The sequence below is a fragment of the Carettochelys insculpta genome, chromosome 15 (assembly GCF_033958435.1).
Source record: "Carettochelys insculpta isolate YL-2023 chromosome 15, ASM3395843v1, whole genome shotgun sequence".
Taxonomy (NCBI): Eukaryota; Metazoa; Chordata; order Testudines; family Carettochelyidae; genus Carettochelys; species Carettochelys insculpta.
The window spans coordinates 37,280,178-37,295,628 of record NC_134151.1 but is presented as its reverse complement, the minus strand read 5'-3'; the positions used below and the strand labels follow the sequence as shown (position 1 = coordinate 37,295,628).

General features: G+C 44.3%; 1 long non-coding RNA gene across 3 annotated transcripts in view; it reads right to left on the bottom strand.

The window, feature by feature from the left end:
- The window catches only part of LOC142021389 (uncharacterized), a 341,329-nt gene extending 337,872 nt beyond the window's left edge, over positions 1-3,457 (bottom strand). For all 3 annotated transcript variants that reach the window (XR_012647669.1, XR_012647668.1, XR_012647670.1), the window contains exon 1: positions 3,242-3,457. This is a non-coding gene — a long non-coding RNA (uncharacterized LOC142021389). The remainder of the gene's footprint in view (positions 1-3,241) is intronic.
- Between the last annotated feature and the right edge of the window lie 11,994 nt (positions 3,458-15,451).

Sequence of the window (15,451 nt, the reverse complement as noted above, 5' to 3'; positions counted from 1 at the left end):
CTTCATCATCAGAAGATGCATGATGCATGATGAAGCAGATCTTTGCCCACCAAAGCTGATGCTCCAAAATATTTGTTTGTCTATAAGGTGCCACAGGACTTCTTGTTGTTCTATAAAAATGTGTTCACCACTCACCTCACCGACTGATTCATTACCAGATGTTCACTCTAAATCATCACCTACTGAAGACGCCTTTGGCACAGCAGATGCACGAACAAGAAAGACAAAGCACAAGGGGAAAAACCAGGATTTACCAGAAGGGAAAGAACAAAATGGGAAAGACAATAAAATTGACTTGGAAGCTTCTGAGAAGCTGTAACTAAAAGGGAACCACTGTTTATAAGACTAATATCCAGGGCACTTTTAATTTTTTAAAGGAAGTTGGACCATTTCAAAGGTAAGAATTAAGTCCTTTTTTTAAAAAAATAACCAAGCATCAAGAATGTAATTAATTGGGTTAGAGAAGAGTTAGGAGGGTTATTGACCAAAGCTGGGAAGGGAGACGAAATGGGGAATTGGAAATAAACTCTGGAGGTTTGGTTGGAGTCCAAGAAAAATCATGGATACAGTCTGACAGCTGTGTATGACAAAGGGTAGAAATGTAGGCTTGGAAGGCACCTTTGGAACTCAGCTATGCTCTTTCACTGCACTGCTCAGTGGACAGGTGTCTGGTTCACAGAAACACCAGGCGTTGCTGCTCTTCATGACACTGAGCACAGAGACAAATTTGAGCTGATTACTTAGATTTTACAAGGCAGCTGTGGATGGGGGGGCACAGTGCCTGGTGCTTCTAATCGACAGAAATGGGCAGGCAACTCTTTGAGAGTCCAGTAAGCATGCACTCCCCTTTTAAGGGAAACGTGCTATTTTTGTGGCACCCCCAAAGGGATAACAATGATTGCATCGTCCTTGGGATGTAGTCTTTATGAACACAGTGTAAATTGCAAGATACAAATGCAAGAAATAAGAATTCAGCATTCTGGAGGAATTTGGTTTGTGAAAAGTTTGCTGTTACTAGAGCTCTTTAATGAGCAAAAATTCATTCTCTGAAACTTTTGGTTACGATGTGTCATTGTTAACCTCTGCCATTAAGTTCAAGGCTCCCTTCTGTGAAAGATGTGGGATATCATCAAAGCTACTTGGATTAGGGGCCTACCCAGGGCCCTCACTTTTAGGTTATATTAATATGCCAAAATCAATAACATGCCACAGCTTTCACAAGGGGCAATAAAACACCCTAAAATATTCCCAGAATACTTATATAAATTATTTGCTCAATGTACTTACTCTAAAAAGGTTGTCAGCTACAATGCTCTGAAAGACTCTAAAATTATAAGTCATCGTACTTGTATTTGATAAACCGCCCCCCCCCCCAGTGTTCTGGGTCATAGACGCTTATGGTATGGGGGGAGCGGAAATCATTATTTTTCCTAATAAATAAATTACTTGCCTATATTTCATGTATCACTCAAGCCTGCTGGTATTGAGAGCTTAAATAATAAATAACAAATAGCTGTATTCATTTATTAATAATAATGCAGCCCCCTTTCTTCCTTTCTCTTTGCCTCTTGTGGGCAATGGATTGAACAGTCATCATGTGGAAGGACAAATAGCCAGGCCGCTGGGAATGTTTAAATTTTTCCAGTTTAAGGCAACCATGTAAGTGCTGACAGCCCTTTTAGCTGTATCAGTGGCTCTGTGTTGGGTTATGCATTGTCAGTACCAGGTCGTTGGGGTTTTCAGGTTCTAAAACCTCTTTTGAAACCTAATCAGCAAATGGAATTTGCTTATCTGGGTATGTCTCAAATGAAAGCCCCGTTTCAGTTGTCTCTGTACGCATTTATATGACACGGATCTACGTAGGATTGGGGCATCTTTACCCTTGCAACATCTGAAGGAAACATTATCCCCAGATGGGAATCTGACTCTTAGCACAGCTCAGCAATGGTCAACCTTGGCTAGGGAGCGGGCTGCATGAGCGACCTCCTTCACCGCAGAGGGCCACAAGGCTGCCGTAACCGAGACAGACGCCCTAGACAGAGCAGTTTGCAGGGTGTGCTGACTGAAGCTTAACCCCACTTTGACTGGCTGCTGAGGGAGCACACGGCTCTCACAGTGAATGTTGTGTGTGGCTAGCATGCGCCTCTCATCACGTGCGCTGGCTTCAGATGCATGCTACTTTACTAAGGCTGGTATAAAAAAAAACAGCACAGTTTTCTGTCAGAAAACCAATGGACTCTGACAGCTTTGAGCAACAGTAAACAAAATGTCTTGTGGGCCACTCACAGAAGCCTGATGGGCTGCATGTGGCCTTGCACCACAGGTCTCCCATCCCTGGTGTAGCTTGAGTGACTTGCCAGAGCTCACACGACAAGCCTGCGTAGGGTGCTATGACCCACCACCAGAATACCAGACACAGCGGTATTTCTGAGAACAGCCTTGGACAACCCTTCTCGTGTGACCCAGCCCTCTCTGGTGTGTCCTCACTGGCAGACAAGGTGCCATTTTGAAGAGCACACTGCCCACCCTGGCAAACGGGACTTCAGTGCAGGTGAGGTCTCCCAGGCAGAGGTTGGAGCCGGGCACACTTCAAAACAGCACGTGCCAGGTGTGATACCAGACCAAGCTTCATCTGATTTTGTCTCAGTACTGGACAGGGGACGAATCATAGAAAAAGAGACTTGCCTTTCTCAAACCAGATGAATGGCCTACCATTTTGTAAATGAGAGCTGTTACTGAACCCCAACATCACACCCAGCCTGCTTACCCTTCCTTCCTCCTCTGGGCAGGATAACTCTAGGTCGCTGTAAACATAGTAACTAACACAAACAGGTCTTTGGGAAATGTTATGGCCCAGTTCTGCTGTCCTTATCGCAGCAACCTGCCCCTCTGAAGTCGCTTGGGCTACACAGATGAGCATCAGATTTGAAGCTCCTAGCAAGAGTTCTCGCAGCGCACCAGCTCCATTACCCCGCCAGCCACCAAAAGAAGAAAGGAGATTGGAACATTTGTGTTCTTGCAGGTCCTGACATCATTAGTGCAGGTAAATTAACTCCCCCATTCATCTGCAGACCTGGTGGGAGCAGATAGAATGCAAAAAGCCCATATTACCCAGCAGCTGACCTTCGCCCTTACCTGGAGGGCTAAGCTTTTTCAAGGAGCATTCACCTTGTGCCCTGAGCATCCTGCCCCAGTTTTGATGCATAAAAGGGCGGGTGAGAGAAAAGGAATGACCGCGTACCGCCTCACAGATGGTGCATGTGCCGAAGAGCCCGCTGAGACCTGGAAATCGGAGCCCTTGGAGGGTAGCAGCTGTTGTCGTTGCAATTGTTCCCCATTCGAAGAGCAGGAGCGGCAGCACTCTGTCAGGGTGCACGGTGTTCTCTGTGTCAAAGAAACATAATCCTGCCGCCAGTTTCACGCTCTGCCACTTGTGCAGCGCACTTCGGTGTGGAAAGCCGGCTAGTTCTTACAGCTTCTACCCACTGTGAAGTGCAGTTGTGTTTTTCTACAAGATTTAGCTACAGGGCAAAAGACTTTGAGCATCTAAAAATAGAGATGAGAGATCTGGCATGATACCAATGACCCGCTCTAGCAGGACCCATGATAGAGGGGCGGGTTGGGTCACATTCTACCTCCTATTTCCTTATGCCCCCAGTGCCACTGGCTCTGTGTGACCTAGGTAAATTGCTTCTTTTCTGCTGGCTGTTCCTTCAATTACCCTAGGCAGTGAACACAGAGCGTAAACACATGGCAAAGGCACAATAGGCAGAAGGGACTTGATCTTTGTTTAAAGCACAGGGTCAGCTCCTTGCTGTGAACAGATTTTCCTCTTTGGAAACAGGTTCATGTTTATGTTTCAAGTTCCAGCGACATGCTCTGGAGTTTCAACATGTGCTGCACATCTGCTCCAGCCTCAGATTTATGAACAAATCTGCATATAATTGTACTGGGCCAAGGCCTTGTTGTTGTATTTTCCCCCTTTTAAATAAAATGGCTTTATCAGGGCTGTATAAATCCCTGATTCCAAGCCATATAATTTTATGGACAGAAAAAAAAAAGTTCTGTTGTATCACACCTGAGCTCATTAGAAATCCCAAATTCCATAATTTTACACTGCCATGTGCTGCATATTGTATTTAATGCCGACTGGCATAATTGCTTGCAGTCCTCACAGTGAGTGCACGTAAGGCAGGGAAATGAAGAAACAGGTTGCCCTTGGCTTGCTAATCATAAGTTTACAGCCCAGCCCAGCTGATGCAGAGTTGTGGGGAGGAATGGTTCAAAAACCTGAATGATGGGCTCTTGTTAACCCTATAATGAATGTCAAGCCCTGACTGTCAGCAGGTTGCAGCCTCCTAGGGATACACTGGTGTATATAAGGAATACAATAAAACAAATGAGCATATGGATTACAGACTGGAGGGGAAAATGCAAGGATATGGGGGGGAGAGAAACATGTGGGGTGGCACTGTAGAAAAGTGCTATTTAAATAAGTTAAACCGACATTCCGAGAAAAATATAAACCAAGAAAATCAAACAGAGAGACAAAGAGTTGTCTGCAGAACCACAAGAGTTTCAGTCTGCAATGACTTCTGAGGTTTCAACATATACTTTCATTCTGCATTGGAATGGAAACAAAACTTTTTATTCAAATGGAATTGTATTGAAACAGCCAGGTCAAGGTTTGTATTTGTATGTGTCTCTTTCTCTCTCTTGCTCTGGATGTGACCAGAGAGTCAGCCTGGACCTCAGGAGCTTTCCATCAGAAACATCATCAGAACCAACAAGAAGTCCTGTGGTGCCTTATAGACTGACAGGTATTTTGGAGCATAAGCTTTCGTGGGCAAAGACCCCCTTTGCCCACGAAAGCTTATGCTCCAAAATATCTGTCAGTCTATAAGGTGCCACAGGACTTCTTGTCGTTTTTGAAGATACAGACTAACTCGGCCACCTCTCTGATACTTATCATCAGAACCAGTGTTTCGCTGTGAAGTGTGTTGACTTCAATAAAATTGCATATTTAAACGGAAAAAAAACGCATCAACACCATCTCATTGGATGTAGCAGTAAAGGCTCTCTCACCCCGGCAATGTGTTTCCTGGTGGGGTTTCAGATAGAGCTAATACTTTGGAATGTGGTCAAACAATGCAATTCATATGCGATTCCTGGTTTGGGTTCAGCTTGTCTAAAGACTGGGGTCAGTTGCACAGGGAATACTGAAAATGTACAGTCTGTTTAACACACACAAGTTTTACCCTGGCCCTAGAAACCCAAGAACTGTGCTGTCTGTCCTTGATGCCACCTAACAGACGTATGTCCATTAGGATTCTGTTTATTGCTGGCAATATGGACACTCGTCCAATAGGAACTGGACTGAGGTCCCTCAAACTCATTTCAAATAGCCTATCAGAACAGTTATCACAAATGACTTTGGATGCCCTCAACAGCGCTGTACTCATTCAAGCACAGAGAGGGGCCTGGCTTGCAGCCCATGAAGGGCATACGGAATGAAGCAAAGATCTTGCAGTAGCCTAGCCTTCCCCTTTAACACAAGGAGCTCCGGGCAGACGTCTAACAGAAAATGCTGACAAGATGTCACGTAGGCTGTTAAAATGAGGTTGTCTCTGCCATTGTACCCAAACCCAGAGGAGCTGACAGACCATGTGGGCCCCTGGGCAAGGTCTGTATGGAGGGTGACTCTGTGCTGATTGGAGCACCGAGTTGCACCAGATGCACTACTGTGGGTGACTTTTAATAGAGGTAAAAGCAAAAAGAAAAGCAGCTATGGAATTAAAAATAAATAAATAAATACACATCCTCCTGGACAGACAATGACTAGAGGCTATATCCAGTCAAAACTGCTACTTGCTGCAGCCATAAAAGTTTTGTTATCATCTGTGTTATGGTAGCTCTTACAGAGCTGAACTGAGAATGGGCCGTAAGTGTGCTAGGTGCTGTACATACACATAGCATGAGAGATTCCACGCCCAACAGGCCCCACAGTCTAAAAAGGCAAGACACAACAGGTGGAGAAAACGGATACCAAAAACTCCCATGTCACAGAGAGGCAGTGGGTTTTGCCCATGAAAGCTCATAATACGTTTTTTAGTGTGTAAGGTACCACAGGAACGCTTGTTATTTGTGAAGCTACAGGTTGAACCTCTCTAATCCTGAACTCTCTTGTCTGGCAAACTCCATAATCCTTCATGATTTTAGTTAACTGGATGACCACTTATCATGGATGCGGCCAACTTTCCTCTGCTCCCCTAAGGTTGATTTACAGACCCCAGTCCTGGCTCTCAGTGTTCTGTGCTGTTATTTAGCTGTAATTTACCCCAAACGTCTTCTGAGAACATGGATCTGAAGAAGCGGGTCTGTCCCACGAAAGCTCATCACCAAGTAAATCATTTTGTTACGCTTTAAAGTGCTACATTTCTGCTGCTTTGTGTTTTTCTAAGATCCCAGTAAGCACTGGAAGTATTGGTAATGTGCTAGAAAAATATTGACCTCCCGTCTGGCAAATTCTCTCATCCAGCACCAGTCAGGTCCCAAGGGTGCCAGATGAGAGAGGTTCGACCTATACAGACTCACAGGGCTACCCCTCTGAGACTGGTTCCTATGGTGATGGTGATGTTTATGGCCAGATTTTCAAAAGCAAGCAGCACATTGGATGTTGTGATCGTCTGAAAATCAGGACACCTTAGCTGGGCGCCTAAATGGATAATAAGCATTTTTGAAAAACTGTCCCTGAGTGAGTTATCTCAGGTCAGACAGGGACTATTGTAGCCACGTTCAGACTTGCCCCACACCTCTTGGGTCCCAGGCCAGTTGGCTTACACAAACAAAGGCTGTACACACACAAGTCTTCTTTGATCGGATGATCTCTTCTCATCTGAACATGCATGAGTGAGCATTCTTTCTGTTCACGGAAAGCACTAGGAAACTTCGCCGATAGACAGAGCTTCAGAAATCTCCTAGCAAGGAGCGATTTGTTCCCTGGCCTTATTTTATTTTTTTTTTTAATCGCAGCCCCTCCTCATTTAACACGTATAGTGAAGGCAAACAATAATCAGTTTGTAAATACTGCTTTTAAGTTCACTACAGTTTCACTGAGATATTCCTCCTAGGTAACAAGTCTGCGGCTCATTAGTCTCTCATTAGCAAGATAGAAATCAAGATGCACACACACACAAAAATGCCCTCTCCAAAGATATTGTTGGAGTCTAATTGCCTGCAAGGAATTCTTAATAATGTTTACTAATGCCTTTTCAGCACAGCCAATTTTATCATGTTCCAGATGTGACGTTGCTACTTCAGTCTGTAATTTCAGCTAAGGCACTTACGCTGGTAAGTTTGGAGAGATTTTAGCCCCATCTTATGTCACCAGAGCAGAACAGCATCTGAAGGGGCTTTCCAGTATTGCATTTACCCTTTGAAAAATAAATCAGAAAAGCCCCTACTCTCATCCTATTGTTTACGCTGAACCAAGTAAATTCAATCACAACACACTTTGCTGGGAGCTAGTGTACTTATGATGGACATTTACAGCAGGATCAGTTACAGAGAGTTCAGCCTCATTTGATTTTTTTTTTTAAGGTTTAGAGCATTTCTTGTTCCCTCATTTGAAAAGAGATGTCTTTGTCTGGGGGTTAATTTTATGTTACCAACAGAATTCACAACACAAAACAGACAGATGTTACTAAGCATGTGTAAGCTTGACTCAAGGAATTGGTGTCACATTATCCTACTGCTTTTAAAGCCAAGCAAAGGGAACAAAGCAGTCAGCATGTACGTAAGTTTTGAAACAACAGAGTTTTAAATCTAGATTGCTGCTAACTTTGGTGCTTTGAGAACAAAGAAGAACCGAATTCCAAATGGGACCCTCAAATGGCAGGATGCAATATTTCGCCGTGGGTTTGGCTTTAATTGCTTTTATGATTCACTCCCTACAATAACTGGTCTCCTTCAAGGCCTGGAGTTCTTAAGTCTTGCAGTGTTATATGAGACATAATCTGCATGGTCACCTGCTGATATATATATTTCTCCGCTGTCTTCAGCATTTCATCACGTCTGAACTAATACGAAAGGGGTACATGCGTTCATGATCAAAGGATGTGTTGGCTTTGTGCAGACAGGGAGAGGGGCTCTCTGATGAAAAGGCCTAAAACCGAATCAGTAATAATCTCTTGGTAGTCCATCGTGTCCGATGAGGACGTCTTGAGCTTGCACAGGTTCATCGGTTGTGGACTCGTATGTGGCTGAGTAGTCCAAGCCTTGAACAGCATGGGCATTCACAGTAGGGGCAAGGGAATTGTCCTGGCTCTGTCGGTGCGGCTGCTGCTGTTGCTTTCCTCCTTGCACGAGCATCAATCAGGCGTATGCGTTGCTGCTCTTTGACATTGTCGTACGCGTGTTGTATGAGAGCACGCCAGCCTTTTTGGTCCTCTGCATGCTGCTCTAGCTGCTTTGGCTTTGACCCAGCATGAGCAATGTTGGCCTTCACGCAGTCTTTATACTTCTTGCGAGGCCTGCCTTGATTCCTTTTGCCCTGGGAGAATTCAGTAACAATAGAAATGCTTTTTCTGGTGCATATCTCCACCAACCAAAGTTTATTTCTAAGTATATTAATAATTACAGTTCTCTGTTCCCTGAAAGGCTGTATCGCAGTTACTCATGGGATTCTGTCCGTGACATGTTGTGTTAGTGTATAAGAAAGAGCATTCAGCACAGTCTGGTGTAGATTGGAAGAGGGATGTCTTAATTTCTGATCCCAGGCTTTAGCTGCCATGTGGCACTGCAGACCCAGACACTGTTAATCACAATGCATAGTCCCCTACTCAACAAGCAGACACATTAAGCCAAGCAGGACTCCTTCCGAAGAACTATCCAACATAAGCAAGGGAAGCAGGAGCTGCTCCTGTGGAAGGAATTTGTATCTTGATTCTTTGAGTGATAAACCTGAGCAGCGGAATAATTATAATAGTTCCATTTTGCTGGCTTCCTCAGTAATAGTCTGGTTCCCTCACTGGGATAAACGAGTTGGCCATCCGCCTCCTGCTTTCGCCATTTGGGAACTGAATGATTGCTTCATAATCTGCTACGCGCTGTTCTTCTTGTTTAATTGTGTTTGGTAGAGTCCACCGATTCCAGAAGAAAACTCAAAGCTTTCTCTTTTCGTGCTGCTCTTCTGGAGAGTTCGCCCAGGGAGTTGCTTTCCAGGCCAAAAATTCCTCTGAATAAAGAGCATCATTTTTTTGCATGATTTCCTTAGCCAGTGCAGTTTGCCCTTCCCAGTAAACTACCTCTTCCCTGGAATTATAATTAAAAAGTTATTTACCGCCACTTGTGAAACTGTGCTGTCTTCTGGGTAAAGCTTTCCTCCCCAGTCGGCACCGTATGTTCTGCACTTCGTCTCCATATGCAACACCCAGTATGATCAGCGGAAGCTGTCTTTGCTGCCCTTTTCCCTCCCATCCTTTGTCTTGTCTCTTTAGGCAGTAACCTCCTGATGCCAGGGCTTGTTCCCTGCTCTGTGTTTGTATAGTATCCAGCAAAGCAGAGCCCGGACCTTAGCTGAGGTCCCCAGCGCAGTACAGTTTGACTCTCTCTAGTCCAGCACTCTGGTCTGGCAACATTGATGGTCCACCATGATTTTCATTAGCTGGATGACCACCTATCATGGTTGTGGCCAAGTTTCCTGTGGTCCCATGAAGTTTGTTTATAGCCACCAGTCCTGAGTTTCAGTGTTCTGTGCTGATATTTAGCTGTAATTTGCCCCTAAATGTTTTCTAAGAGCCCAGTAAACAGTGGAAGTGTTGGTAACGTGCTAGACAATATTGACCTCCCGTGGTCCGGCAAATTCTCTTGACCGGCACCGGTCAGTTCCTGAGGGTGCTGGACTAGAGAAGTGCAACCTGTACAGTCATATAAGTAAATTAGAAGAATGCCCACTGATATTCAGTCTCTCCTGAAGTGACAATTGGGAAGTGAGAAAACAGTTTTCATCTCTAGTTGTTTCACTCTTTGGTTGTGGAATATTATTCCCATCTCCAAGATGTTCATCATCAATGAGCTCCTAACACATGGCTCAGTGAGGCGCAGGAAGCACTGTTAGTGATTTCAGAAAAATGCCTTTATCCAGAAATTGCTGGTTCTCACTGATCCCCCCCGGTTCCCTTTTTGTAGCCTTTGGTAAGTGTATTTTTAAGATTGTCACTTCATTTGCAGTACAGCTGATCAAATAATTTGTGGCCAATTTTTTGGCCACCACCTAAATTTTTGCAGAAAATGTTCAATTTGGTTGAAACATTGGGGTTTTTTTTAAATAAAAAATGAATAATAGAAACTGAAATTTTGTTCATAAAAGTTGTGGAATTCCAATTTAAAAAGTCGGTGTTTATGTTTCAAGTTACATTTTTTGTAACTAAATACTGAAAAAAAATCTACCAAAAAAAATTGAGTATTAACATTTTGTCTGATTTGAAGGTTCTGTTTGTTTGGTTTTATTGCAAAGCTGTAAAAAAATCATGGGAGGTTTTTTAGTTTTTCAAAACACAAAACTTTTCAAAATTTCCTGAAAGGATTACTGCTATTTATGACCATTTCTAACGTTCATCACCTCAAAGAGGTCGTTTCATTATACAAAGAGACTTCTAAATGTCTTTCTTTCTGCTGCCCATGAAGCCAGCCTGAATACCTGCCTCTCTGCATCTCCTTCAAGCCAGCCCTCCATGCCACCCCACACGCAGGCAGAAGTTTTCTGCCAAAATTCACAAAGCCAGCACCTTCTTCGCTAATAAATCATTCCTTACAAACTATCTGCGCCATGAAGCATGCAAATCATTCCCATCACTTCAGGTTAGTCAAGGGGCGAAGTGGTGCTTCTGCTTTTCTGCTGAGCTCTCTTAATGTCTTCGGACCTACAACCTCCCATCCTGCTTCCTCTCACCAATTGCATCCTGCTCGGAATATAGCAAGTGACCTCTCCGGGGCAGGCACTGTCATTTTTATCATAGCCCTCCCCCACAGGCAGAATATGCAGTGGTGCAGGGCACAGAAGATTTGGAGTGCCACTGGGCAGCAGGCGTGCAAATTACCCACTCCCAGCCTGGGGAGGCAGTGACGAAAAATAACAATACAGGACTCTTTCAAGGCCCTGTAATTGGAATGAGTACACTTTAAATCCTTTAACGAGGATCCATCGGCAGGCAAGTCTGGTGTCAGCAGCCGTGGTAATTCCAGCCCCAATAGCGTATATTAAAGTGGCTGCAGTTAAAAAGCTCAGAGTTGGATCGTGGGATCGAGGGGGCGATCCGCCGCGAGGCGAGCTACCGCCTGTCCCAGCCCCTGCCTCTCGGCGCTCCCATGATGCTCTTAACTGAGTGTCCTGGGAGTCCGAAGCATTTACTTTGAAAAAATTAGAGTGTTCCAAGCAGGCTGCTCGCTGGAATACTCCAGCAAGGAATAATGGAATAGGACTCCAGTTCTATTTTGGTGGTTTTCAGAACTGGGGCCCGTTCCAGTGTCTGCCCTGTCAACTTTCGATGGTACTTCCTGTGCCTACCATGGTGACTACGGATAACTGGGTCTTAATGTCCACCCATCTGCCTCTTCCTAGCCCTGTTCTGCCATACGCCAGGTAGGCTCTAGTTCACTTAAGAGTGAAAAAGCCTGCCAGGCCCATTAGCAGAACCTGTGAAAGAGCCATTCAAGTGGTGATAAAGCCACTTAACAGGTATTTGCCAAACCTGTCAGTTTCTGAATTTTCTGGTCTGGCTGTGGTCTGAAGAAGTGGGTCTGCCCCACGAAAGCTCACCAGATAAATTATTTTGTTAGTCTTTAAAGTGCTACTTGACTGCTTTTTTGTTTTGATAGTATATAGGCTAGCATGGCTATCTCTGTTTCTGAATTTACTGTGACAGAGAGATAGCCGTGTTAGTCTGTATTCTATCAAATCAAAAATGAATCTACTGTGTTAGTCAGTAGGACCTTAGTTTAATTTTTTATTAGCATGTTGCTGAAGATTATAAAAATCACATCTCTAAAACAAAAATCATTGTCCTTCTGGCTGCCACCAGGCATAGGGGCACCAGTTTAATAGTACTGCGTCAGGTCCCATAAGCCCTAAGGAGAGCTCTGATCTTTGGTATATGTCTATACTGCACCCATCTGAGTAGCTTAGACTGGGGTTCCTGGGTGTGGTGGTAATGGAAAGATTATAATAATTATTAATAATAATAATAAATAATAATATATTGCCAGCTTAAATGGCATCATTATCACAGCGAGAGAGCTAGCATTGGTGTAGCTAGTGAGTCCAAGAAACTTCAGATTGTAGTTTTCAAGCTAGGCAAAGACGCACTTTCCATAAACTATCAAGAAATTGTCATACTTAGGAATTCTCTTGGTTTTAGAAGCCAGTCATTGGTGCGGGCCTGCTGCATTGAGATTACTACACTGTTGAGGTAGATAACCCCACAGCAGCAAGCTGAGGGTCTTGACTATACTGCCACAGGGAGCAAGATCCCTTTGAAAGGAGTCACTAGATAGAAAAGTTGATGTCTGAACTGTAAATCATTCAGAGATGCCTTTTGCAAACAGATACTGTTGACAGCTGTGGGCTTTTTCTGTGCTCATTTGTTGGCATCGGCCTGTGATCTGGTTTGCTGTAACGTCATAGCTCATTGGCAGGCACGTCCGGCCCCCGAAGGAGCATGGTGATCTGTTGAATTTAAGGGACTGGATGAAAACATGGGAAGTGGAGCTAAAAGCCACATGTTCTTCTACAGGCTGCTAAAATTCTGGATCCTTTCAACCAGCTCCCTGCTGCTGGTTTCTGGGAGCTGCACTCCCATCTCCCCGGTGACTTTTCCGTTTCCTAGGAGACTGCATGCTGCTAACCCCATACCTCATCCCATATGACCGCATGACATCAGCAGGTCAGTGTGCCATAAAACCCTGCAGCCACATAATGGAGTTTCACTGAGACTCGCTGTGATATTAGCGAATCCTAAAGGACTTGCGAACCTGATGATGGGTTGGTGGGTTTGCTTTTTCATTAGAGTTGTTATGAGGAGACCTAGACATGGTGTCACTGAATGGAGACGGCCTTAAAAAACAAACAAAAAAACCCCACTACTGTAGGATTACAGGTGATGGAGAGTTTCCTAGACGGCATAAGTAGGACTGATTCCTATAATCATGTTCCCTGGTTTTCTGACAGAAGATAATTACGGGTGTGGATCCCATATTTGCAGCAGGGCACAAGCACCTTTTATAACTGTCTGGCAAACTACAAGCTGTATTCAAGACCAAAAAATGCAAATAGTGTCTCTCCTCAAATCCTTTAGCTGAGCTTTGCTTGCTGGGTGGTAAAGCAGAGAAAGGACTAGAGGTTAGGGTGCTACTTTAGACCTCAGAACAACCAAGTCCAATTTGGTTGGCCAACACTTCCTGAGTGATCTTGGGCAAGTTACAATTTTTCTCCTTCTGCCTCAGGGCCCCATCTGTAAGGTCCAGAGAAGAGTATTCCATGAGCTGCAGGGAGTGCTGGGAAGATAAATACATGATAAAGATTGTGGGGAGCTCATCTCCTATAGGAACAGGGGGCACGGTTACATAGCAGCATTTCAATAGTGAAAATGTCCATGAAACCCTTTACTTGTGTGTGAAAGAGATAACAAGAAATGCCACTCATACTACTACAGGCTGAACCTCTCCACTCCGGAACTCCCTCATCCAGCAACATCCATAATCCGACATGCAAAAAAAGCAAACATGATTCTGGGATGTATTAACAGGCGTGTTGTGAACAAGACATGAGAAGTCGTTCTTCTGCTCTCCTCTGCACTGGTTAGGCCTCAGTTGAAGTATTGTGTCCAGTTCTGGGCACCACATTTCACGAAAGAAGTGGAGACATTGGAAAGGGTCCAGAAAAGAGCAACAAGAATGATCAAAAGTCTAGAGAACATGACCTATGAAGAAAGGCTAAAAGAATTGGGCTTGTTTAAGTTTGGAGAAAAGAAGATTGAGGAGGGACATGACAGTGGTTTTCAGGTACCTAAAATGGTGTCATAAGGAGGAGCGAGAAAATTTGTTCTTCTTGGCCTCTGAGGATAGAACAAGAAGCAATGGGCTTAAACTGCAGCAAGGGAGGTTTAGGTTGGACATTAGGAAAAAGTTCCTAACTGTCAGGGTGGTCAAACACTGGAATAAATTGCCTAGGGAGGTTGTGGAATCTCCATCTCTGGAGATATTTAAGAACAGGTTAGAGAAATGTCTATCAGGGATTGTCCAGACAGTACTTGGTCCTGCCATGAGAGCAGGGGGCTGGACTCGATGACCTCTCAAGGTCCCTTCCAGGCCTAGCATTCTATGATTCTATGATTTTAGTTAGCCACGCCCATGCTAAGTGGTCATCCAGGTAAGTTTCCCATGGTCCCATAAAGTTTGTTTATGGGTTGTCAGTGTTCTGTGCTGTTATTTACCTGTAATTTAACCCTAAATGTCTTCCAAGAGCCCAGCGAGCAGTAGAAGTGTTTGTAATGCTACTAGACAATGTTGACCTCCCATGGTCCAGCAAATTCTCTTGTCCAGCACCAGTCAGGTCCTGAAGGTGCCAGAATAGAGAGGTTCAGCGTGTAACTAGCTCATATGTAGAATCTCTTTAGCCAATCAGGAGGCTGGTATATATGCTACTGGATTTCCTCCACCCATTACTTCCATCTGATCACATCAGTTAGCCAGGGACACGCCATGCAAAGGGTTGAATTAAACCTGTACTCCAAGGTAACCCTTTAATGAATGCAAAAAAGGGGTCAATTTTTCATGAAAATTGCGCTCCATTTTTTCACACAGCTTACAGGGATGGCCCAAACCTTTTCAAAATGTCAGAGGAAAAAAGACAATATCTTGATCACGTCTAGGAAAAAGATGTGTAAATTTTCAGCCAGCTCTAGTTAACAGCTAGGAAGTCAGTCCGGCTAGCCTCATCCAGCAAGGGTCACCAGCTGGCAAAGAGACACTGAATAATTTTGGTCATTTATGGTCAAGCTCTCCATCTCAGAGGAGTTACCTCTCTTCAGCTGCAGAATACCAGAAGTGCTCCTGCTCCTGCGTAACAAATGCATTGATCCTGTGACTCTCAGAAGCTAGAGGGATTAGCATGGACAGATAAACAGGCATTCCCTCTTGGAAACAACCTTACCACCCAAGATACGTGTTCCAAGTACCTCCAGCCATGCAAGATGGAAATTGGCTCCTTCTCATTGGGGTCTTCTCGGAGCCCAAGTCCACGTTTCGATCCTACATGAATGTGTGACCTTAAGAAGCAGCTACAATCCCACCAGCCTCAATTGTCTGTTTAGGACTGATCCTGTTCCTTCAAGCTAGGACATCTCAGATTTGTATTTCTGGGACACTTACAGCAGGAGCGATAGGGACTGGTGTT